This window comes from Nerophis lumbriciformis, linkage group LG10 (genome assembly GCF_033978685.3).
Source record: "Nerophis lumbriciformis linkage group LG10, RoL_Nlum_v2.1, whole genome shotgun sequence".
NCBI lineage: Eukaryota > Metazoa > Chordata > Actinopteri > Syngnathiformes > Syngnathidae > Nerophis > Nerophis lumbriciformis.
In genome coordinates, this window is record NC_084557.2 from 17,536,110 (window position 1) to 17,563,191 (window position 27,082).

General features: G+C 40.3%; 1 protein-coding gene across 3 annotated transcripts in view; it reads left to right on the forward strand.

Moving 5' to 3' along the window:
* Positions 1–27,082, forward strand: part of tspan9a (tetraspanin 9a) — a 636,097-nt gene that overhangs the window by 165,967 nt on the left and 443,048 nt on the right. For all 3 annotated transcript variants that reach the window (XM_061970155.2, XM_061970154.2, XM_061970156.2), the window contains one exon: positions 10,010–10,131. The gene's annotated coding sequence lies outside the window, so the exon portion shown is untranslated. The remainder of the gene's footprint in view (positions 1–10,009; positions 10,132–27,082) is intronic.

Here is a 27,082-nt window from a genome sequence, read left to right on the forward strand (position 1 = left end):
CACTTAAAAATAGTTTTTAAAAATGTATAAAATTGTCAAAACTTATCATCTTATATTTTGGGGTAATATGGCAGTGATGATGCTTCATTGGTTTTTGGTCAAATATCTTTAGTGATTGTTCATATAACAACAACAGGGGCGTCACTACACATCTCGTGGCCTGTCCCCAGACCATAGCACAATAACACATATGGGATAAAATCATTGCATGCATGTAAGCGTGTGCAGCTTGAACAGATAAACAAGGTCTAATACACCTTAAACAGTTTATATTTATTTTTATGGTTTTAGTTATTTTTATAATATGGCCATCAAATTTAGGCTAGGGTCCAAAATAACACCCAAATATTTAAATGCCTTTACCAGCTCTATTTTATTTTGATTATTGTTGACCTGAATTTCATTTAATTCACATTCACATTCATCCATCCATCCATTTTCTACCGCTTATTCCCTTTGGGGTCGCGGGGGGCGCTGGAGCCTATCTCAGCTACAATCGGGCGGAAGGCGGGGTACACCCTGGACAAGTCGCCACCTCATCGCAGACATTCACATTCATATCTATGGAAAATGTATAGTCTTCAATGAACCTAATATGATTATTTTTTTGTAGTGTAGTGTGAGAAAACAAGATATAACCACTGGGCAATACAGTTAACATGATCAGCTCACTGTTGAATATTAAATAAATTGGGCCCAACTTCAGAATGCACATGACTATTAAACCGAATTACCTACACTATATTGCCAAAAGTATTTGGCCACCCATTCAAATGATGAGAATCAGGTGCCCTAATCACTTCGCCTGGTGTATAAAATTAAGCACTTAGGCAAGGACATGTGTGAAAGAATGGACCGCTCTCAGTGATTTCCAGCGTGGATCTATCATAGGATGCCACCTGTGCAACAAATCCAGTCGTGAAATTTCCTCGCTCCTAAATTTTCCACAGTCAACTTTATTAGTGAAGAGTTTAGGAACAACAGCAACTCAGCCACCAAGTGGTTGGCCACGTAAACTGACAAGAGAGGAGTCAGCGTATGCTGAAGCGCATAGTGCAAAGACTTTCTGCACAGTCAGTTGCTACAGAGCTCCAAACATCATGTGACCTTCCAATTAGCCCACGTACAGTACGCAGAGAGCTTCGTGGAATGGGTTTCCATGGCCGAGCAGCTGCATCTAAGAAGCACATCACCAAGTCCAATGCAAAGTGTCGGATGCAGTGGTGTAAAGCACGTCGACACTGGACTCTAGAGCAGTGGAGACGCCTTCTCTGGAGTGATGAGTCACGCTTTTCCATCTGATGGACGAGTCTGGATTTGGAGGTTGCCAGGAGAACGCTACATTTCGGACTGCATTGTGCCGAGTGTGGAATTTGGTGGAGGAGGAATTATGGTGTGGGGTTGTTTTTCCAGGAGTTGGGCTTGGCCCCTTAGTTCCAGTGAAAGGAACTTTGAATGCTCCAGGATACCAAAAACATTTTGGACAATTCCATGGGATGGCACTTCAAGTTCAAATGTGAGTAAAGGCAGGTGGCTAAATACTTTTGGCAATGTAGTGTATCTTGTCAAGATCAAATGAGTCAGATGTTTAAGCTTGTCCCTTCACCTCTAAGTGTATTTTTACCAGCAGACAGGACCAATCCAACATTTGAGTACACCTCATCTATATATGAGAAAGTATATCCAATCGTTTGATTGATAGGGTACATCAAGTACAAATTTAGTTTGAATGGAAAGAGTCATACATGGAAGATAAATCCAAAAATAAATGCATACAATCATCCGTCTTTCTACCTCATATCCTTTTCAAAGGGAAGCTGGTACGTGTCCCGGCTGACTGTGGGCAGAAGGCATTATATACTCTTGACAGGTGCTAGTCAATCATGAGGCAAATAAGGACAGACAACCCGGGCAGACAGGGACAGAATAACACAAGAAAAGTCCACAGTTTTTTGCTTTAAAACTGTCATTGCTAAAGTTGTTGTTGTCAAGCAGTAGGCTTTTTTTTTTTTTTCTTTTTTTTTTTTAAACCGCGGCTAACGATCTTTGTCCTTCAAGAAACCCCTGCAACACACCGTGCCGTGTTTTGGCCGCCATACATCACAATAAAATGGAAATGAAAGCTGTGACTGTGCTCTCGTAAGTCACCCGGTGTTGAGAAAAAGTGACCCCTCTTGTGTGAGACCGAGGTGCTAAATCAGCCCGCAGACATCCCGTGCCCTCCTCATCGTACGGTGCCCCCTGGACAACCATCAGTCATGCTTGAAAGCAAGAACACCGCTCATGTGATCCGACATGACTAAGCGGCTTAGTGTGAATGTTCAACATGTTTTCTTGTTTACCCCCTGTCTGTGTTCTGTGCGTGGTGCGCAAGCCGATATGGAACGTTTTACACAGACCGTGCTGCAATGGAGGTGTTTTCTCATCTCCACATTTTGACCTCGACAAGTTGCATCATGTTTAACATCACGACGGGAGTCACACTCCACAGGCTATTTTCTACACATGAAGACAACGTCAGTGTACTGATGTAGAATCCTCTGCAAACACACTGCTGCTGATGCTCATGGACTGGCTTTGTTTCACTGATGCGAGCTGATGATGTAATACACTTGGTCCTCTTACCACGTTCACACTAAAGTTTGGTAAAGTGGTCCTCATCAGAGGTAAATACAATATACTTGGTGCACACTTTGGTATGGTTCACTTAGCTTATGTGACTTATTACTGGGGATACCCTTTTTTTCAAGTCGATACACACTAAGGCAGTGGTTCTTAACCTTGTTGGAGGTACCGAACCCCACCAGTTTCATATGCGCATTCACCAAACCCTTCTTTAGTGAAAAATATATATATATTTTTTTTTTCAAATTCAAGACAAAGTTATATGTTTTTGGTAACACTTTAGTGTGGGGAACATATTCTAAGTAACAGAGACTTAATTTAGAGTTATTTGGACACTAGGGGAACATATTCTAAGTAACAAAGACTTAATTTAGAGTTATTTGGTTAGGGTTAGGGCAAGGGTCGGCAACCCAAAATGTTGAAAGAGCCTTATTGGACCAAAAATACAAAAACAAATCTGTCTGGAGCCGCAAAACATTAAAAGCCATATTACATACAGATAGTGTGTCATGAGATATAAATTGAATTAATATGACTTAAAGGAAACTAAATGAGCTCAAATATAGCTACAAATGAGGCATAATTATGCAATATGTACATATAGCTAGCCTAAATAGCATGTTAGCATCGATTAGCTCGCAGTCATGCAGTGACCAAATATGTCTGATTAGCACTCCACACAAGTCAATAACATCAACAAAACTCACCTTTGTGGATTCATGCACAACGTTAAAAGTTTGGTGGACAACATGAGACAGAAAAATAAGTGGCATAAAACACATCCTAGAAAGTCGCAGAAAGATATACATGTAAACAAACTAAGGTGAGTTCAAGGACTGCCAAAATTAGTAGGACAAAACGGCACTCGCCAAATACTCGAATCAGTGAAGCGTGTTTAATATAAACAGTGTGCTTTATAACAATTAGGGAGGTTTGTCCTCCTACAGAAACCATATTAAAACAAAAAATATATATTTTTCCCTTCAACTTTTTCCATTTTTCATACATTTTTGAAAAAGCTCCAGAGAGCCACTAGGGCAGCGCTAAAGATGCTGCTCTAGAGCCGCGGGTTGCCGACCCCTGGGTTAGGGCATACTTGCCAACCTTGAGACCTCCGAATTCGGGAGATGGGGGAGTGGTGGGTGGGGGTGTTTGAGGTGGACGGGGTTGGAGGGGCGAATTTTGGTGGTAGCGGGGGGTGCATATTGTAGCGTCCCGGAAGAGTTAGTGCTGCAAGGGGTTCTGGGTATTTGTTCTGTTGTGTTTATGTTGTGTTACGGTGCGGATGTTCTCCCGAAATGTGTTTGTCATTGTTGTTTGGTGTGGTTTCACAGTGTGGCGCATATTAGTAACAGTGTTAAAGTTGTTTATACGGCCATCCTCAGTGTGACCTGTATGGCTGTTGACCAAGTGTGCTTTGCATACACTTAAGTGTGTGTAAAAGCCGCACATATTGTGTGACTAGGACGGCACGCTGTTTGTTTGGAGGAACAGCGGACGTGAAGACAGGTTGTAGAGGACGCTAAAGGCAGTGCCTTTAAGGCACACCCCGATATTGTTGTCCGGGTGGAAATCGGGAGAATTTCGGGAGAATGGTTGCCCCGGGAGATTTACGGGAGGGGCACTGAAATTCGGGAGTCTCCTGGGAAAATCGGGAGGGTTGGCAAGTATGGCTAGGGTCAGGGTTAGAGGGTTAGGGTTATTATAAGGCCATGCCGAATAAGGCTATAATAAGTACTTAATAATGACTAGTTAAGAGCCAATATGTTACTAATTTGCATGTTAATAAGCAACTAATTAATGGTGAATATGTTCCCCATACTATAGTGTTACTATGTTTTTTTTTACTGGTGCATAAAATGAACCGTGCATGAACATCACCTTGTTCAAACAACAAAACCAACACAGTGCATAAACTCACAACAAAATACACACCTGCCAATCAGTCAGCTGTTGCCGTATCCGTAATACGTCGATAGGGAGAAGTTTGTATTTACACGATGAGTCGGGTGTGTTTTGACCTCCGCCGAACCCCTGAGGCCGACTCACCGAACCCGTAGGGTTCGATCGAACCTAGGTTAAGAACCACTGCACTAAGGCTATGTCTACATTGAGCCGGATAACCCCTTAAACGAATAATTATTTAGCTTACGCCCCGTTTCAGCCACACTAAACTATCGTTTAAGGTTCCCCTCCTCGGACAATTTTTTACACGGGTAAGTGCGCCGTGTATTTCTTGAATCTCCGGCTCTTAGCTTTGTATGGACTCATTGATCATTTACAAACTGAGTTCGGAGAGGAAATTACGCCAGAAAGACCGCGCCCCACACTTGAAGTGAAATCAGAACGCGCCACAGCCAGCTTCATAATAAAGCGCTTTCGTAACTCGGAGCTAACCACTTGAAAAATGGAGGCGAGTCATCCAGACATGCCCGTGTTTCTCCTTCCGTCTGTACAGACACTTGTGGAAATCACACATGAATACCTTAAGAGAAAGCGATTGCAGCTATTTGGGATACAACACATCTCAGACGGCAAGAGCTCTTTCCAATGTCCAGGTCAGCTGTGATTTTACTTACCGAAAAACTTTGTCCATTTGTCGGAGGAGAGTCAACGAGAACGCGGTCTCCCGTGGATGTGATTAAAAAAGAAAGTGTGTGCTTTTGTATTACCTAGCCGTCGAGGGGAGACTACGGAAAACGGCGAATGCTTTTGTACTGGCAAAGCAGACTGTATCAGTTATTGTCCGCCATGTGAAGTCACCAAAAACGAATGGACAATAAAGGTGAAGGCAAAAGAGTGAGCAGTGTCCTGAACAGATATCTAGATCCCAAGATTGATTGTTGTAAATAGTTATTTATCACATTGTGTACTTCCACGTGTCCAATAAAGATTTGATTAATTTATGATGGCTCGGGTGTGATTCACTACAATAGGGCCCCACAGCACACTGAATTCCAGTTAATTGAAATACCACAACACTGGATATTGTTCAGATAAGTTAAATTGAAGAACTTGCACACAAAGCAACACTGGAGGTGACTATGACGTACGCATTTTCCGCGCATGCGTACTAGGTCGTGTTGCGCCGGCTGATGGAGGGGGGCAGGGAGTCCTAAACGACCATTGTGTGTGTGTGTGGAACAGGATAAGGTTAGGTGGTATTTACCCTGGATAAACTTAGCCGGCTTAGTGTACAAGGGGCCTAAAAAATACTGGGTTATTTTGATAACCCATTATATAGAAAGTTGGGTTAATTGTTTATTTTTTGAAGAGCAATCAATTTTTTGGGGTTATAAGGGTATTATTTTCACTCAATTTCTGGGTTTTCAAAACTATGCACCATTTTTGGGTGGTTTTTCAATTAATAATGCATTTTTGGGTATGTTTAATTTTATTTATATATATACCGTATTTTTCATAGTTTGGGGGTGCGACTTATACTCAGGAGCGACTTATGTGTGAAATTATTAACACATTACCGTAACATATCAAATAATATTATTTAGCTCATTCACGTAAGAGACTAGACGTATAAGATTTCATGGGATTTATCGATTAGGAGTGACCGATTGTTTGGTAAACGTATAGCATGTTCTATATGTTATAGTTATTTGAATGACTCTTACCATAATATGTTACGTTAACATACCAGGCAAGTTCTCAGTTGGTTATTTATGCGTTATATAACGTACACTTATTCAGCCTGTTGTTCACTATTCTTTATTTATTTTAAATTGCCTTTCAAATGTCTTTTCTTGGTGTTGGGTTTTATCAAATAAATTTCCCCCAAAAATGCGACTTATAGTCCAGTGCGACTTATATGTTTTTTTCCTTTTTTATTATGCATTTTCGGCAGGTGCGACTTATACTCCGGTGCGACTTATACTACGAAAAACACTGTATGTGTGTGTATATATATATATATATATATATATATATATATATATATATATATATATATATATATATATATGTATGTGTGGGGAAAAAAAATCACAAGACTACTTCATCTCTACAGGCCTGTTTCATGAGGGGGTTCCCTCAATCATCAGGAGATTTTAATGGGAGCATTCACATACCATGGTTTATATAGGGCACAGAGTGGGTGGGTACAGGCTGGCGTAGGGGCGTGGTGATTGGCTCATGTGTTACCTAGGAGGTGTTTCCGTCTGTGGCGGCATGCTGATACAATTTCGCTGCGCTTGTTGAGGGATGACAGGTCTGGACGGTATATAATATACAGTTTCTCTTTCAAGCATAGGTTGCATCTTTTATTACCACTATTGTAAGGTGTGCTGGATGCAATAATTTGCCATGTTATTGAATATTCAACATTATTGTCTTTGAGGTCCCAAATGTGTTTGCTGAGTTCTGTGGTATTCCGCAGGTTTTGGTTCCTGAAAGAAGCCTTGTGATTGTTCCATCTGGTTTTAAACTCTCCCTCGGTTAATCTTACATATGTGTCGGATGTGTTAATGTCCTTGCGTGTTACCTTAGATTGGTAGACAACTGATGTTTGTAAGCACCCCCCGTTGAGAGGGCAATCAGGTTTCTTGCGGCAGTTGCATCCTTTGTTGGTTTTGGGGTCGCTCTGTCCGGGGGCCGACGGCTCATTTGCAATTGTTTTGTTGTGGTTTGAGATAATTTGTCGTATATTGTTCATGCAGCTGTAGCTCAATTTAATGTTGTTCTTGTTGAATACTTTTCTTAGGGTGTTGCTTTTGGGAAAGTGTTTGTCAATCAGAGTGAGGAATTTGTGGCCAATGTTAGTTGAGACGTTTTTGCTGTATGGGGGGGTTGTACCAGATGATATTGTTTCGTTTCCTGGCGTGGGTTTATAGGTGAGGGTGAAATTGTATCCGCTTTCATCAAGGGCTTTTTGGTACGGGGGGGTTGTTTGGTCAAATTCAGCTTTGCTAGATGACAGCATCGATAGCCTTTTATTAATTCCGGTAGGTATTCTTTTCGTGGTGGTGGGTGGGTGGTTGCTGTCATGGTGCACGTATTGGAGTGTTGTGTTGGATTTCGTGAATGGTTGGTAGCTGTTATTTCTCAGGTTGAAAGTGACGTCGAGGAAGTTGACGGTTTGCTTGTTGGCTTCAATCGTGATCCGTAGGCCGTTCTCTTTGAAAATTTGGCATATGCGCTTCTTGGTATTCTCGCTGCTCCTTGGCGAGGCGCGACACACTGCCAGTCCGTCATCACGGTAAATACCAAGGTTGAGGTTGAGGCTAGCGAGCTGGGAGAGGAGGAAACTCCCAACGAGTTCACACGTTTCTCCTCCGTCAAAACTTCCCATAGTGACGTCAAATGTTGCATTGTTCTTTTTTTGCCATGGTGTACTGTTGTGGATGAGAATGAAGTTTTTTGCGTGGATGATGATGTTTATTTCGTTGCCTGTGATTGAGTTGTAGTCTGAGGCGAAGTCTAGTGCTTGAGTCAGTAGGTCTTGCGTGATGGAAGGGTAAAATTCTTCGATATCGAAGGAGATAAAGTTGTGCTGTTGTTTGTCTTGGATGTTGTTGAACCATTTGATTACTGCTGCTGTATTTCTTCATTGGTTGAGTGGTGTTTTGTCCTTGATTTTTGCGTTGACTCTGTCCAGGATTATTTTGCTGATTTTTCCTATTTCAGATTTAGTTGGGTTTATTAGTCGGCATGTTGGGTTATTTGCGAAGTTGGGTTTGTGGTCCTTCAATGTGATGAAGGCTTCCTTGTTGGCTGTGGCGTCCACCCTGTCCTCAATGTCCAGTTCAGCTGCGATCCTTTTATTTTCCAGGTGGATGTTCTGTAAGGTGTTGGGTTGTGCTTTTTTGTATGATTTGGTGATGCTTCTGTCCAGTAAGGTGTTATGTTCTGGTATGTCCATTCTGTAGAAGTTTGTGGTTTTATCGGCAGCTATGATGAGGTTGTTTACTTTCTTGATGCGCTCCTTGTCATTTTTCAGCTTGGTGAGGAGTGGGTTGCGGACTGGCTTGAATTTGACTGATTGTATCATTTTGAGCATGTCGTTCTCAAAATCCTTTAGTTCCTCAACTGTGGGTGGGTTCTTGGTAGATTTGAATCCGTAAGTTTTCTTTTGCGTTCCTTTTGTTTCAGGGTGGAGGAAAAAATGTGCTTTCCACCGCATCCTTCTTAGGAAGTGTTCCGTCTTTTCTATGAGCCTTAGCCTGTAGTCATTCTGCGCGGGTATGGGAATGTTCTTCGTGGAGTAGTCGATGTTGAATTTTTCCATTTCTGATCGTCGTACAGTGCTCAACAAATGTCAATTTGGAGCGGAGTATATGTCTTAATAAGGTTATCCAAAAAATAGTGCTCGATACTGTAGTAGAGCGCAATAAAAATCTCCTGATGATTGAGGGAACCCCCTCATGAAACAGGCCTGTAGAGATGAAGTAGTCTTGTGATTTCTTTTCCCACACATACATATATTGCGCTCTACTACGGTATCGAGCACTATTTTTTGGATAACCTTATTAAGACATATACATATATATATATATATATATATATATATATATATATATATATATATATATATATATATATATATATATATATATATATATATATATATATGTTTTATTTTTTTATATTAACCTTCGTATGTCTTACTTGTATTGTATTCTTTATCTCTACACATCGTTCTTACTATTTTTATTTTCCAACGTTCCTCAGATGAGCCATCTGCCTCAGGGGTTATCGGCCGTGCTTTTGGGGGGTGTTTTTGTGTCAGTGTCCTGGTGGCCATGGTCTGATGACCTCCTGGTACAGATGGCTCTTGTGATAGTGTTTACTCACACATCTCCTCTGTATTCAGTCATGCAATCATTTGTCCATATAGTTGCAAATGTGTGTATGTTGTGTGTTTGTGTTTGGTATCTGTGTCCGTGCGTACGTATGTGATAATGGGGGATATGGGTCACCGGGGTATTGTTTTTAACTCTCGAAAACACTTTAAGTTGCATTTCTTTTATGTACGAAAAACACTATTTTTGTATAACAAAATGTTATTATTGATCATGTTGTACTGCATTGTAATATTTTGTTGTGTGATTGTGTGATGTTTTTTGCCTGGACCCTAGGAAGAATAGTCTCCACTGCGGTGCAGACTAATGGAGATCCTTAATAAACTAAACTAAACATGATGAAAACACAAATTACTTTAGCGCTCTGGTCATATCTGGCAAACTTTTTTCACTTTTCAAATGTTGCGGCTATAAGAACAAGCCCCGGGCCATTCTTTGCTTGCTTTGGGGCAGCTTCTTTAACATCGCAGGAGTCTTCGTAGACTTTCAAAACGCCATCTCTGGCGTTTCAGGTGTCTGATAAAGGTGTGATGCTTTGAAGTTTGAGTGTTTTTTTTTTGTTTTTTTTGCAGAACATTTGGTGCCAATAGGACGCAAAGTGTCTTCCTTTTGAAACACCACACCGTTGACACCTTGTTTGTTGACACTGTGAGCTAAGGAGAAGTTTACAGCAAGCTGAGCCCAGCTACTTGAGGTATGTAAAAAGGAACGCTTAATTTGCTCACCCTAACTACATCACACAAAGGGTAATCTCACTTCATTGGAGTATTTTTTTTTTTGAGTTATCATTTAATGCTATCAGACCAAGTATTAACTATCTCATATTTTTATTGTGCACCTCTACATATCTTGAAATTACATTACGTTAACATTCGAGCTTAAGTTCATCGTACTGCGCCAACATTTTTGCAGGCCAAGACCCATCTATAGAGCCAAATATTTGCTTGACATTTTCACGTTCACACTTGACCAAACGAACTGTACTTGCAGAGCACATGCAGTAAAGTTTATTGTAACTGAACAAACACGAAAAGTTTGAAATGGTTGCTGAGATATCACGTTCGGTTTCCGTGAACAAAGCACAGTTCAATGCTGGATTCTCAAATATTCATTCAATTCTGTTATCCAATTTGTCTTTACGTTCTGTTGATAACCATTAGCTCATAACCAATCACAATATAGTAGGGGTATGCATATTTACCCTGTATACCAGGGGTGTCAGATGTATGTCCCGAGGGCCGGATCAGGCCCGCGAACAGGTTTTATCCGGCCCGCAGGATGAGTTTGCTCAGTATAAAAATGAGCCGAAATTTTTGAATGAAATAAACTGCTGTTCTAAATGTGTCCACTAGATGTCACAATAGCAATTCTTTGTATCTTTGTAGATGATGCTACATATGTAAAAAAACAAAACAAATAACCACATGATGTTAGTGCACCAGTCGAGGAAAATGAGTAAACTACATAAATAACATCCTGTAATTTGATTTTGATATTGTTTTTGGTAGCACTTTAGTATGGGGAACACATTCACCATTAATTAGTTCACCATTAATTAGTTGCTTATTAAAGCAACACAGACTTGATTTAGAGTTATTTGGACACTAGGGGAATTGATTGAGACTTTTATTAGTAGATTGCACAGTACAGTACATATTCCGTACAATTGACCACTAAATGGTAACACCCGAATATGTTTTTCAATGTGTTTAAGTCGCGGTCCACGTTAATCAATTCATGGTAACATGTAAGGGTTAGGGTTACTAATAAGCAATAATTCTGAGGTTATTGAGGGAAGACTCTTAGTTAATGGCTTACTGGTTGTATAATAAGTACTTAATAATGACTAATTAATAGCCAATATGTTACTAATTTGCATGTTAATAAGCAACTAATTAATGGTGAATATGTCCCCCATACTAAAGTGTTACCTTATTTTTTTTATCTTGATAGATGGAAAATTAACACCAATGAGTTGAATAATGAACATTATCACATAATTTATTCAGAAAGTATAAATAACGACAAATACAGATAGAATACTATTAACCGCAACATGTACCGTATTTTTCGGAGTATAAGTCGCACCGGAGTATAAGTCGCACCTGCCGAAAATGCATAATAAAGAAGGAAAAAAAACATATAAGTTGCACTGGAGCCCGGCCAAACTATGAAAAAAACTGCGACTTATAGTCCGAAAAATACGGTAAGTGTAAAAAAAAAACCAACAACAACATTATGATTTGTACATTTTCAGAAAGTGCTTGTTCTATTTTCTAAACAAAGAAAACAATCTGAAGTTGTCTTTATTTTCAAGTTATCGTGCCGTGATTTTACCAGCCGGGCCCACATGGGAGTAGATTTTTCTCCATGTGGCCCCCGATCTAAAATTGGTTTGACACCCCCTGCTGTATACTGTACAACCTTGGGGTTTCATGGAGTATGTTACACTTACTACCGTACAGTGTCTACTGGGATCCAACATCGTTCTAAGACCAGGATCAGGTGCCTTTTAAAAGCTAGCAGTATTGACTGATGTTAACAAAATTCAATGCAAATTGATCCCTTAACGGTGATCATAAGAGTGAAGTTTCAGAGATGCGACGTGATATGTGAATCACTTTGGGGGTAGCTGTCTAATATGCACCGCGGCTACTTAGTACCGATGCACGAGGAGCGAGTTAAAATTAGCGTGGCAACGGATAACCTATGCCTTGTGCTCGAAGCTCGACAGAACTGCCAGGCTCTGTGACGGCGCCTGCGGTGGCAAAGGCTTGTGAAGGAGGAATGTAGGACGGGAGAGGAACACAGCGAGTGACTGAATGACACCAGGCTGCTGCCTGTGCATGGGGATAATGTCTGTGACATTCCAAATCAAAGTGTGCATTTCAAAGTCTGCAGAATATACACGGGAGCTCGGCCCAACAGCATTAAGTTGTTGTCACATCTCCCCGTGGCATACGTTTCAGAACACTGCAGTGAGGTTTCCATTTCATAAGCTATTTGTTCACTCGTTTTACTTGTAAAGACAGATGGAAAAACATACAGAATGAAAAGCGAAACATCCTCAATCCAAACATTTCAGTTGCAATTAGGGTTATGCGCTACAGACGATATAAATGTGGGTAGTAACGCATTTAGACCGTTACATTTACTTCAATAACTTTTTGGATGAATTGTTGTTTTTGGAGTAGTTTGCATGCAACATACGTTTCACTTTTACTTGAGTACCGTATTTTCCGGACTATAAGGCGCACTTAAAATCCCTTTTTTTCCCCCTCAAAACTCGACAGTGCGCCTTATAACCCAGTGTACGGAATAGTTCTGGTTTTGCTTACCGACCTCGAAGCTACTGTATATGGTAAATGGTGAAATGATAAGTAGATGGCAGTCAAACATAAGAGATATGTGTAGACTGCAATATGATGGCAGTCACACACAAGAGTTACGTGTAGACTGCAATATGACTCAAGTAAACAATACCGACATTTTATATGTTCCATTGAAAATATAGAACATTACACACAGCACTGTAAAATCTATCAAAATGTTTTAGTTTGACTTCGGTAAGCTATGAAGCCGCACCGCTTGATGGATTGTACTGTGCTTCCACATACGAGTATTATTATGGTGTGTGTATAAGGTAGAACATTATCTGGCGTTTTGTTTCGCAATATTATGCAAACGCAACTTTTCTTACCTTCTGGTACCTGCTGATCTGTATTTGAGATCTGCATAAGTCGTGAAAAATTGCGCGCGTCCGCTATTTTAATCTGTGCTGACAAGGGCCAAGTACAATTATAGAAGCTGAAAGAAATCAGTATTTTTTAGTATATGATATAGTAAAATAAAATAAACAATTTGTACGTGTCAGAATGTTCTCAAAGAAGACACTTTATTACCTGACATGATGCTAGCACACATCCCTGCTAGTGAAAATAACTGGTGAACAGACACTTCTTAAAAGACGTATTTTAACATTAAGCTTTTTTTTTGCATAAACAATGACAGTGTAAAAATGTGAATGTTTCATAGACATTTCATAGACAAAATAATACATATATATATATATATATATATATATATATATATATATATATATATATATATATATATATATATATATATATATATACCGTATTTTCCGCACCATAAGGCGCCCTGGGTTAAAAGCCGCGCCTTCAATGAACGGCATATTTCAAAACTTTGTCCACCTATAAGCCGCCCGGTGTTGTAAGCCGCATCTAACTGCGCTAAAGGAATGTCAAAAAAACAGTCAGATAGGTCAGTCAAACTTTAATAATATATTAAAAACCAGCGTTCTAACAACTCTGTTCACTCCCAAAATGTACGCAAATGTGCAATCACAAACATACGTATATCAACATGGACAGAGCTGCGTGAAAAAAGCCACCCGGCCTCTTCGCGTAAATTTAAACTTACCTTAACCACTCGCTCATCTTTTCTTCATCCATCCCTTCGAGTTAGCTTTTATGATGACGCCGGCTGGAAAGGTCTCTTTTGGCAAGGTCTTCCTTTTGAATATCACCATGGGTGGAAGTTTAATTAGCATGGCAAGCTAGAACCACAGTGAAGGATGACTTCTCATTCCCTGTGGTGCGAATATTCACCGTACGTGCTCCCGTTCCACAGTGCGGTTCACAGGAATATCAGTTGCTGTGAAATACGGTAGTAATCCGTGTGCGGATGGAGAGATTGCGTCTTTTCATGAACCGGATCCTTGTCGCTTTGTAGGAGCCATTTTGTGGTCTTTACAGATGTAAACACACAAAGGAAATGAAACGTACGGTGATATCCGCGCGCTTTTTCTTCTTCTACGCGGGCGGGTGGTTGCTTACAGTAGAAGAAGAAGCGCTTCCTGTTCTATGGGGGCGGGTGCTTACCTTGGCGGTTGCTTGCGTAGAAGAAGAAGCGCTTCCTGTTCTACCGGGAAAAAAGATGGCGGCTGTTTACCGAAGTTGCGAGACCTAAACTTTATGAAAATGAATCTTAATATTTATCCATATATAAAGCGCACCGGGTTAAAAGCCGCACTGTCAGCTTTTGAGTAAATTTGTGGTTTTTAGGTGCGGCTAATGGTGCGGAAAATACGGTATATATATATATATATATATATATATATATATATATATATATATATATATATATATATATATATATACATATATATACATATACCGTATTTTTCAGAGTATAAGCCGCACCGGAGTATAAGTCGCACCTGCCGAAAATGCATAGTAAAGAAGGGAAAGAACATATATAAGTCGCACTGGAGTATAAGTGGCATTTTTTGGGGAAATTTATTTGATAAAACCCAACACCAGGAATAGACATTTGAAAGGCAATTTAAAATAAATAAAGAATAGTGAACAACAGGCTGAATAAGTGTATGTTATATGAGGCATAAATAACCAACTGAGAACGTGCCTGGTATGTTAACGTAACATATTATGGTAAGAGTCATTCAAATAACTATAACATATAGAACATGCTATACGTTTACCAAACAATCTGTCACTTCTAATTGCTAAATCCCATGAAATCTTATACGTCTAGTCTCTTACGTGAATTAGCTAAATAATATTATTTGATATTTTACGGTAATGTGTTAATAATTTCACACATAAGTCGCTCCTGAGTATAAGTCGCAAGCTATGAAAAAAACTGCGACTTATAGTCCGAAAAATACGGTATATATATATATATCTGCTCGACGCTGGAGCATTGACTACATGCGCTCTGAATACGCACTGCTGATTGGTTGTTATCGCTCTGAATTCGCACTGCTGATTGGCTGTTACCGCTTTGTATGTAACCAATCAGATGGTTGTGTGGGTGGGAGAATGCTGGGTGCTGAGACAGAGGCAGAAGAAGCAAAGCAGCTTGTTAAGAGTTTAGCTTAGAAATTTGTTCGGTACGCCCCCGTATTGAACCGAAACCCCCGTACCTAAACGGTTCAATACACATACACGTACCTATACACCCCTAATATATATATATATATATATATATATATATATATATATATATATATATATATATATATTTCCATTTATGTATTTACAGCCTGTCACAAATGCAGATTTGTTTTCCTCCGGTTCACCCTTGCTAATAAACACAATATAATACAACTGTAGCAATGTGGCATAACTGCAGGTGTGCCGGAACTCCGTTTCACCACACACTTAATATGCGCCTGGTTTGCCAGAAAATTAGACATATAATTGTATAGCCTAAGTTTATATTTAGAGAGTAGAGGTACATATTAAAAGTGAAAGAGAGCTGCATCATTGCGTCATGCATTTATTCCTCCATCAAAAACAAGTGGTCATGAAAGCATTCGTCGCGCGAGTGACAGCAAAGATCCGCCACCACAAGCCCTGGGGGAGTGCATTGCCACAGCGAAACGTTATTACTTCTCGTGCTAAAAAAAAGTGCCTATAGAAACTCTTCCGTCGTTTACTTATTTCACACAGAAGGGAAAATGTGGCCTCAGGCCATTTGCTGCATATTATGGGCAAAGTGGCACATTGTGGAAATAAAATAAACAGAAAAATGAAAACGTAAGGACATGTGATGAAAAAGACACAATGTGATGAAAAAAAGCTTTAATGTTGATATTAATAACGAATAAAAACACAAATATTTGTCTTTTAATGACCCTATCATGCAAAACCAACTTTTCTTACATTTTGGTACTTGTGTTTGTGTATTTGGGATCTGCATAAGTCCTGAAAATGTTAAATCAAACCATGGAGGCATGGCGGAGATATTTATAAAACAATCTTGCCTTCCTTTATACTTCCTCCAAACGAGCCGTTGGAATTTTCCCCAAGTGTGACATTTTTCCACAGGTGTGACGTCAGCTCATTATCCATATATGGATACTAGAGATGCGCGGTTTGCGGACACAACCGCGGAGTCCGCGGATTATCCGCGGATCGGGCGGATGAAATTAAAAAAAATAAGATTTTATCCGCTCGCGGGTCGGGTCGGGCGGATTAATTAGATTTTTTTTTTTTATTTTTTTTTTTTTTGTTTGTTTTTTTGCGGGTGGCAGTTAAACCAATTCGGAAATATATATACATAGTTAAATGTTGTTACCCACATACGAAAAACGAGCAGGCACCTGCAGCATATGCCACAACAGAAGAAGAAAAAAAGAAAAGAGATGGACACTTTTACGGAGCGGAGAAGGGACGCCTCGCCGGGGTCCGGGACCGAGGCCCCTTCCCCCGAGAGGGCCCCACCGGGAGCCGTAGCTGAGGCGATCCGCGAGAAGGGCCCGACGCACGTCCAGGGTCACTACCGCGCCCACCGCACCGACACCCCGCCTCGTCCGCTTTCGCCGCGGCCGGCGTCACGCGCAGCAGGTAAGCAGCTTACCTGCCCGCCACCACCGTGGCCGGGAGCTCGTAACATGGGTCACTCCGCGCGCTCCGCCCGCGCAGCTTACCTGCTTGCCACCCCTGTTGCCGGGGGCGCGTAACAGGGGTCACTCCGCGCACAGTGCGCTCACGAAAGGGGTGGGGCTCACCCTGGTTGATATAGAGAGCAGGACGGTGGCCATGGAATTTCATTTAAGGTTTGTGATAAACCATCAAACTCATTCGTTAAAAGGACTCTATAGTAATATAAAGCGACATTTTCTGGACATTATCATGCAAGAAAAGTTTATTTTTGGGATCGCGATCACCGCGTAATGATTTTTAAAGGTTGCATTACATTATTAACTGTCCCATGTGATCAGCCAGTGCGATTGGAAGTCCATGCTCAATTATTGCCTCCGTAAATAAAACTTCGGCATTTATCACATCCAAAGAATCTGTTTGGGCGACGAAAAACGTGGAAAGTTTTCCACTTGTATCGCTAGCAACGGCATTAGACTTGTGTTTTTTTGTCCCAACGTGGTCTTTTACATCGCTAATTCCTCCGTGTCCGATCGAAAAATTTTGTCTGCACAAGGTGCAATTCGCGTAGTTTTCACCCTTTTTTTTTTTTTTTTAATTAATATTAGATATATAACAACGGGCGGATGGCGGGCGGATGCAGTTTTGATCAAACGTTACATCGGGTGGATGGCGGATGGATGACGACTTTCTGACGCGGTTGCGGATGAGATAAATTGCCTATCCGCGCATCTCTAATGGATACCCAAAGTGCTTTGTGCGAGCTCACCATTGTAGTCCGCGTTGTAGTCAATAAATTCCTTCTTTTCCTCTATCCTCCTGTTGTGGAGCAGACTGGATCATACATGAACATTCCTCCTCAATTGTTGCTATTTCTAATACAAATTAGCTTATATGTCTACTTATACCTGTTAGTAGAGAAAACATGGAGAAAACACTCTTAAAGTGGAGGCACGCAAAAAAGACCACCCACAAAACGGCTGAACCGGAAACCCAGACAGAGTGATCAATACCTACTGTTTGACTCACGCCACCCACTGGAACACAAACTGGGTGTTATCAGAACCCTACAAGACAGAGCTGATAATGTTCCGACCAGCCCACAGGCGAAAGAGAAAGAGCATAGGCATTTGAGGGAAACCCTCAAAACCTGTGGTTACCCCAGCTGGTCAATGGTGAAAAGAGCATCCAGTTCCAGAAATAACAAGAAGTCAATGGTGAAAAGAGCATCCAGTTCCAGAAATAACAAGAACAGAGTGGATAAGGAGGAAAAAGGTGACAGATGCAAAAATATTGTCATTCCATATGTACAAGGTCTATCTCAGAAACCCATCCAACCATTTTCTACCGTTTATCCCTTCCGGGGTCGCGGGGGTGCTGGAGCCTATCTCAACTGCATTCTGGCGGAAGGCGGGGTGCACCCTGGACAAGTCGCCACCTCATCACAGGGCCAACACAGATAGATAGACAACATTCCCACACTAGGGACAATTTAGTGTTGCCAATCAACCTATCCCCAGGTGCATGTTTTTGGAGGTGGGAGGAAGCTGGAGTACCCGGGCAGAACATGCAAACTCCATACAGAAAGATCCCGAGCGCAGGATCGAACCCAGGACCTTTGTATTGTGAGGCAGACGCACTAACCCCTTTCCCATCTCAGAAATTCAGAATACTTTTTAACGAACACAACATCCCAGTACACCAGGCAACACCCTGAGACAGAGACTGGTGCATCCTAAGGACCGGACACCCCACACCCACAAAAACAATATTGGGGAACCAAAACAACCACGAAGCCGCAAACTCTTCAGACCAAGACTCAGCTGTCCACTTGCACCACAAGGAGAAACAGCACTCCTTTGAGAACAAAAATGTACATATTCTGGACTGGGAGGACGAATGGTACGAAAGAGAAGTGGGGGAAGCCATCTATGCCAAGGTTGAAAAACCATCCCTGAACAAGGGTGGTCTGCGACACCACCTGTCTACCACATACAACACCGTCCTTTCAACCATTCATAAAAGACTCTGCAATTTAGCCTCCAACAGATAACAGGAGATAGAAACATTCTTGTCACAGAAGGTGACCAGATTGCCATTTGTGTCGTTTGTTTACAACTAAATGGAATGCTTACGCTGGGGATTCCGACTATTTTGGACTGGTAGTAGTCGATCCACAGCAATCGTTCTGCCACACAATACCTCAATGCCAACGAGGGGAAATTACACTTTAACGACGGCCGTTGGCTTTGACAGTAGGATTGCTTGTTTGCATCAAAACCATGTTTTTTTCTCACTCCTGTAGGACGAAACCATCCTTGCCGAGGCACACCCTCCGGGTTTTGGAGTAAAAATATTTGGGGTTTTGGCATCAGCCGCTAGACTCGATCTGACCAATCTAAGTCTATGAGCACGAACCGATGAAGCGTACTCTGATGAGAGGCTAAACGTCTTCTAAGACAAACCAAACAGTAGTTGCGATCGATTGAATGCCCTTAGATGACAATGACCTGGATAAATGAGAACATTCATAGACATGTAAACTAGTGTTGTTGTTTGTAAGAATATTTATAAGCATAATATTGTTGTTTGAACAATTTCCCTTGTGAATCAATAAAGGTTGTCTAAGTCTAAGTTTATTATGATATTTAAATTTTGTGCAAAAATCTAAATACTTGACCATTTAAAACAGTTTTAAATAAAGTAGTGAATGTTACATTTTGTGTTTGGTGTTGTTGGTCAGGCAAGTGCACATAAATAGCAACCAGGCACAGGAAGAATAAGAAAACCTCTGCAGCACGTTGATGTACAAAATCAAGAATGATGCAGCACAGTCCAGAGGACAGGGCTCTCATAGGAAGCATCCTTGATGGCAACAAGGGACAGGGGTGTTTTCATTGCCAATCGAGGACAAGTCAGGTCGCCAGCACTCAAACTAGAGAGGTGGCAGAGACAAGAAGGAAAAAGAAAACCAAAATAAGAGCGTTGGATATAGAAACTAAGGACATTTTAATGAATTCAAAAGATCATGGGTTCCTTTTTATTTTCATTGTGATATTGCATAAGTGTCAATAATTCATACTGTACCTATCTGTATTGTTTATTGTTGTTTGTTTATTGAGGATTCCCATTAGCCGACGCACAAACGCCCGGCTAGTCTTCCTGGGGTCCTTTTCAAAAGTTCAAAGTAAAATATTAATGCACAGATCCAGTTACAAAACATACACAAATCCAGTTACAAATAAAATAAAATAAAAATACAATTCTCAAAATAATAAAATAAAATAACAGTACACAGATACAGTTACAGAACATACAATAAAAGAAAGGAAAAAGGAAAAGAAAAAACATTCTCAAAATAAAAAAAAAAAAAAACAGTACACAGATCCAGTTACAGAACATACGCAAATCCAGTTAAAATAAAAGAAAGGAAAATAAAAATAACATTCTCAAAATGATAAATAAATAACAGTACTCAGATCCAGTTACAGAACATACGCAAATATAGTTACAATAAAAGAAAGGAAAAAGGGAAAATTTACTATTGACTTTTTCGTAGTATAAGTCGCACCGGAGTATAAGTCGCACATGCTGAAAATGCATAATAAAGAAGGAAAAAAACATATATAAGTCGAACTGGAGCCCGGCCAAACTATGAAAAAAACTGCGACTTATAGTCCGAAAAATACGGTACTTCAATTCTAGTATCATGACAACTCAAATCTCAAGATTTACCTAATGCTTGATCAGCAATTAGTATTTATTCCGAAAAGATTAATATATAAAAAGGTTGAGTAATTGAATGTATCGCAGTTGTATGAAATTATAATAATGGACTTAGTCCATGCAATCCTGCTTCATAAAAATTTAAATCATGTTGTTTTTCAGCCTATTCTTTCCTAACCCAACATGTTAATGGTGATTTCCACCTGAAGCTGTATGTTTTCTCCTACACCAGGCCTATTCAGGATGCAAATGAGGCTTTCTCGTTGTAGCACTCAAACAGCATTTTAATTAAGAGTAAATTAGTCTGCTGCGATTCCCAAAAGAAAATGTCAGGATGTCACATTAACATAAGCTTGAAATCATTCCAGGTAATTATTTTTACGCACATGAAGTGTTTTTTTTCCTCATCCTTTGGTGCTAATTGCTTGTACATATTGTGATACAATATAAAAACAATCAGACAATGGCCACGTAGTGCAAAGGTCAAATGCTGCAGTGTCTGTCTGTGTCTTTACAATAGGCTGTTTGGCAGGTTGTTGTGTTTAGCTGGCATGCGGGGGGACAGAGACACACACAAGTGCATCTTAGTAGTGTTCAGTGTGAGTAATGGCACCGTCAGGCCTCGCTGCTTTGTTGTACTGTTTGCAGCACAGACTCACATAGTGTAAGCTTGTGTGTGTGTTTGTGTTGGACCGTTATAGATATCAAATCAAACTTTATTTATAATGTGCAACACAATGTGCTTTGCAGACCTAAAAACAATGACTAACATCCCTCATTATTGTTAAAAACATACAGTTGAATGCATGGCTGAGTACAGAGGAGGCAGGTAAGTAAACACTATCACAGGAGCTGTCTGCACCAGGAAATCGCCAGGCCACGGCCCACCAGGACGCTGGCATAAAGCGCCCCCACAGCCATAGCCGATACAATCCCTGACGCAGAGGGCTCCCTCTGAGGAACGCTGGAAATAATAAAACATGTGAAATAGTAAGAACCATGACTAAGAATTCAAGATAAAATACAAGTAAAACATGTTACTAAGATTAAAAAAAAAATACATATATGAATTAAATAAAACTAAACTAAAATCTAGCATAACTATTAAGAAAAAAAAGGAAAGCACAAATGACTTTCTCTGCAGCCCGGAGGTCCTTCGACAAGCTGTTCCATAGACAGGGGCCATGATAATGCAAAGATGCCCTCCCGTGATTTTGACTATGTTTACATTGCAGGCCAAAGTGGCCCAAATCTGATATATTTTTTTTAAATCTGATTATTTCCAGTTGCCTGTTTACACTGCAAGTACAATTTGATTTTTATCAGACTCCAATTTACATGCGCAGGCCCCAAAGTGGCCCCAATGTGGCCTCAATGTCACTTGCATGCACACTTCGATCAAGTGAAAACGAGTTGACCGTTGAGGAAGTCGCTACTATTACAAAATAAAATAAAAGTCACAACACCTTAACAATGAGTGTTTTTTTTTTTTTCATGAAAATTTATTTGAGTAATATAATATATGAATGGATGTATATAGTTTAATATATTTGGGAGGGTTCTAATCTTGTAATGACTGTTAATTAGAGGAGACGCAGACTTTAGCGTATTTTTTGGACTATAAGCCTCAATTAAATTCTTTAATTGTTTTACAAAAATCGACAGTGTGCCTTTTAACCCGGTGCGCCTAATGTACGGAATAATTCTGGTTGTGCTCACTAACCTCGAAGCTATTTTGTTTGGTACATGGTGTAATGATAAGTGTGACCAGTAGATGGCAGTCACACATACATGTAGACTGCAAGTAAATAACACTAAAACGTTGATGTTCCATTGAGAATAGAGAACATTACACACAGCACTCAAAAATCTGTCAAAATGTTTTCGTATGACTTTGGTAAACTATGAAGCCGCACCGCTTGATGGATTGTCGGAGCATTGCGGCTACCCTAGTCAGACGTACTGTGCTTCAACATAGTTTTTCTTTTCATAGATCACTCAACCAATTTCTATTAAATCTTTTGGAGGAATTGGGTTTTTGCCAAGGAAGACATTAAAGTCAGAGTCAGGATCAGCTTCGTGTTTAATTTGTACATTCTTATACAAGCAATTCGATTGTTGTTGTTTTTAAATAGTTTTTTATGGTGTGTGTATAAGGACCGCACAATGGCACCTATTAGTGGACATATTATCTGACGTTTTGTTTCGCAGTATTATGCAAAACCAACTTTTCTTACCTTCTGGTACCTGTTGATGTGTATTTGGGATCTGCATAAGTTCTGAAAATTTTTGCGCTTCCGCCTTTGTAGTTTGTGCCAAAGTAGTCGTAGTCGATAAGCTTTTTCTTTTCCTCTATCTTGTTATGATATATTCATCCTCCGCTGTTGCCATTTCTAATATAAAATTGTGTAAAGTTCTAACTTATATCTGTCAGAAAACTTGCTATGGAAGCGCTAAAAACATACCGGTGTAGTGAGTTTACATAATTCACCCATGGAACTTTAGTTATTAGAGAGTTCCTGTCGGACGGTTTTTCACGGGACACATTTCCGGCGTTGTTGTTGCACGAGTGAGCCACGGATGAGAAGATGCTGCTCCGTTATTGATTGAAGTAAAGTTTGAATGTCATTAAAACAGTTAGCTCCATCTTTTGACACTTCTTCCACTCCTGTCCTTGCACGCTACACCGCTACAACAAAGATGATGGTGACTGCGGAGCCACGTAAATAAGACCGCCCACAAAACGGCGAATCCTAAAGCGACCGTCAGAAAGCGGCTTGAAGATGATCTGTAAAACATAACTATGCAACATTTTGACCAAAGAACCACCATTACATGTTATGTAGACCACAAGGAAGTGTTTTACATTTAGAAAAAAATCATAATATGACCCCTTATAATCCGGTACTCCTTTTGTATGAAAATAGATAGGCTCTTTGGCAGTCCGCCTTATAATGGTCCGAAAAATACGGTAAGCAAATGTGCCACAGCGTCAATTCCGGTCCTTCAACAATTGCTATATCTCCGGAATCAAAACATATAATTATTACATGTACCGTATTTTCCGCACTATAAGGCGCACCTAAAAACCACAAATTTTCTCAAAAGCTGACAGTGCGCCTTATAATCCGGTGCGCCTTATATATGGGTTAATATTAATATTAATTTTCATAAAGTTTCGGTCTCGCAACTACGGTAAACAGCCGCCATCTTTTTTCCCCGTAGAAGAAGAAGAAGCGCGCGGTGCATGCTGGGATATGTGACGTTTCATTTCCATTTGTGTGTTTATGTAAAGACCCCAAAATGGCTCCTATTAAGTGTGTTGTCTGTCTAATTATAAATAATGCAGACGAGGCGTGTTAACTGAGTTCTCAACGTTTACTCACAGCGTGCTCATAACCACATTCTAACTGCCAGCATACAACAACGCTTCTCAGGGCTACCGCGCATGCTCGTCACTATCGTTGCATGCTGGGTAGTGTAGTTGTTATATTTGCTAGCTCATAACATCACATTAAGAGACACGCTTACGCGCTTAATTCAATACTCGCCGTCATTCCGGGTGGATTGACAAAAGACCTCCAGCCGCTAGATATTGGTGTCAACAGGGCATTCGAAGCTAGACTGCTAACTGCGTGGGAACAGTGGATGACAGAAGGCGAACACACGTGACGTTCACCAAGACAGGGAGACAGCGCCAGACGACATACGCCACTATCTGCCAGTGGATCGTAAATGCCTGGGCTGATTCAGTCTCATCTGTGGTCCGAGCTTTCAGGAAGGCAGGAATTGTCACTGAACTAATAAACGGCAACGACACTGACTCCATTAATGACGACTTCGACGAGACGGAGCCGACCATGTTGGATGCCGTATTCGCTCAACTGTTTAATTCGGACACTGAAGAGGAAGAATTCGAGGGATTTGTGAATGAGCTATAACTTCATAAAGTGAGCTTTACATTTTTATTTAGTGTGTTGTGTTGTGTGACATTAACGTTTGAGCAACGTTGAGTTATTGATATATTGTTATTGCTCTGCACTATTTCACGTGTTACTATATTGTGATTGCACGTTTGATTTACGTAACACGAGTAAATCAGCTGTTTATTCATTTTGGGAGTGAACAGAGTTGTCAGAACGCTGGTTTGTTATCTATTAATAAAGTTTGACTGACCTATCTGACTGTTTTGTTGACATAGGTGCGCCTTATAATCCGGTGCGCCTTATATATGAACAACGTTTTGAAATATGCCATGCATTGAAGGTGCGCCTTATAATCCGATGCGCCTTATAGTGCGGAAAATACGGTAGCCTATTATTTGCACTATTGACAAGAGATGTACTCAACATTGGCTTGTTTTAAATAGACTTTGCTCATCAAAACCGGATGTTGTGATGAAACATACAATTCCGCTGGCGACTGCGTCTTTCCCGGCGTACGCGGGTGACATAGCTCGCCCAAAGTTGACGAACAAATCTCATTCAGGTCGCATTTAGGTCGCATTGCCATTTAGACTGAAGTAGGGTTGTACGGTATACCGGTATTAGTATACTACCGCGATACTAATGAATCTTTTTCGGTACTATACCGCCTCTGAAAAGTACCGCTCCACCCCCCCCCACCCCCCCCCCCCCCCCCCCTCCCCCCTGTCGTCGTCACGTCGTTTCATTGCTGGTTTACGAGCAGACGAACATGTTACGGTAGCGCACAAACATGGAGTACTTACAAGCAGACACAGTGTGTAGACAGAAAAGGGAGAACGGACACATTTTGGCTTAAAAACTAAAGATAGAGGTGAAGTTATAACACTGAAACGCCCTCAGGAAGAGATGCTTTAAGACATGGCTAGCTAGCTCGTGGTTAAAGTCCATTCCCAGTCGGCAGTGTTTTAGCTACTTCTAAATCACTAATCCTCGTCTCCACGGCGACAAATAAACTATGTTTCTTACAAGTATCATCCCGGCAGGACGAGGAATAGCTAAACATGTTTTACTACACACCGTAGCTCACCGGCGTCACAATGTAAACAAACGCAATTGGTGGATCTACACCTAACATCCACTGTAATGATATCAAGTACAAGAGTGTATCTAGGCGATACTACTATGATTACATTGATATTCTTTGGCATCACAACATCTTCTTACGTTTAAAGAAAATGTATATTATGTTTATAAAAATATGTCCCTGACTTTGAATAAGACCAATGTATGAACCTGTAACTACTTGGTATCGGATCGATACCCAAATTTGTGGTATCATCCAAAACTAATGTAAAGTATCAAACAACAGAAGAATAAATGATTATTAAATTGTAACATAAGTGTAGATAGAACATGTTAAAAGAGAAAGTAAGCAGATATTAACAGTAAATGAACAAGTAGATGAATAATTAATTTTCTACCACTTGTCCTTAATAATTTTGACAAAATAATGGAATGGAAAATGACACAATATGTTACTGCATATGTAAGCAGACTAAATTAGGATCCTTCGTCTGTTTACCTACTACTAAAAGACAAGTTATCTAGTATGTTCACTATGTTATTTAAGGACAAACTTGTAATAAGATTCAAGATTCAAGATTGTTTATTGTCATATGTACAGTTAAACAGACAGTTTGCCGTACAATGAAAATCTTGCTTTGCTAGTCCACCCTTCAACAAGTCACACGGTACTTAGCTAAAAATAAAAAATACAAATAAAAATGTATATACAAGGCACAGTAAGTAACATAACATTATTGCACATTCTGATTGACAGTCAACAGTATAAATATGGAGGTGACATTTGGTCACAGCAGCAGTTAAAGTGTCTTTAGTGATCAAAGGTGAAAAGTGTCTACAGTGATGGTTCACAGTTCGGGGGTGGTCATGGTAGCTGTCTTTTGTTCAAAAAGACAAAAGTAAAACGGGGAGGGGGAGCTAGCATTCACAAGTTAGCATTCACAAGTCTGATGGCCTGTGGGTAGAAACTGTTAGAAACATATGTTTAATGTTCCCTAATGTTTTTAGTTAAAATAAAGCCAATAATGCAATTTTTTGTGGTCCCCTTTATCGAAATGTTTATCATATTAATTTTAGTACCGGTACCAAAATATTGGTATCAGGACAACACTGGACAAAAGTCACATTTGAAAAGATGTGGCCTAAATTTGATGTCAAAAGATCAGATTTGAAGTACTATGAAGCGTTTGGACAGGCAAAAAAAATCAGATCTGTGTCACTTGAGAGCAAACAAAATCAGATTTGGTGTGCAGTGTAAACGGGGCCTTTGTGTCCTGACTTTTGGAATACTTAGGAGACGAGTGCAAAATCAAATCTGAAAGATAAGACGCCCCCAATACCATCAAAACCATAAGAAGAACCTTAAAATGTATGCTGAAACATAACGATATGACGCTATCCTGAGCTGACGCTATCCCTCCCATGAGCCATTTACATATTTATTTCCCCGGCCAAACAGAGCCACACGCACTGCTGACCA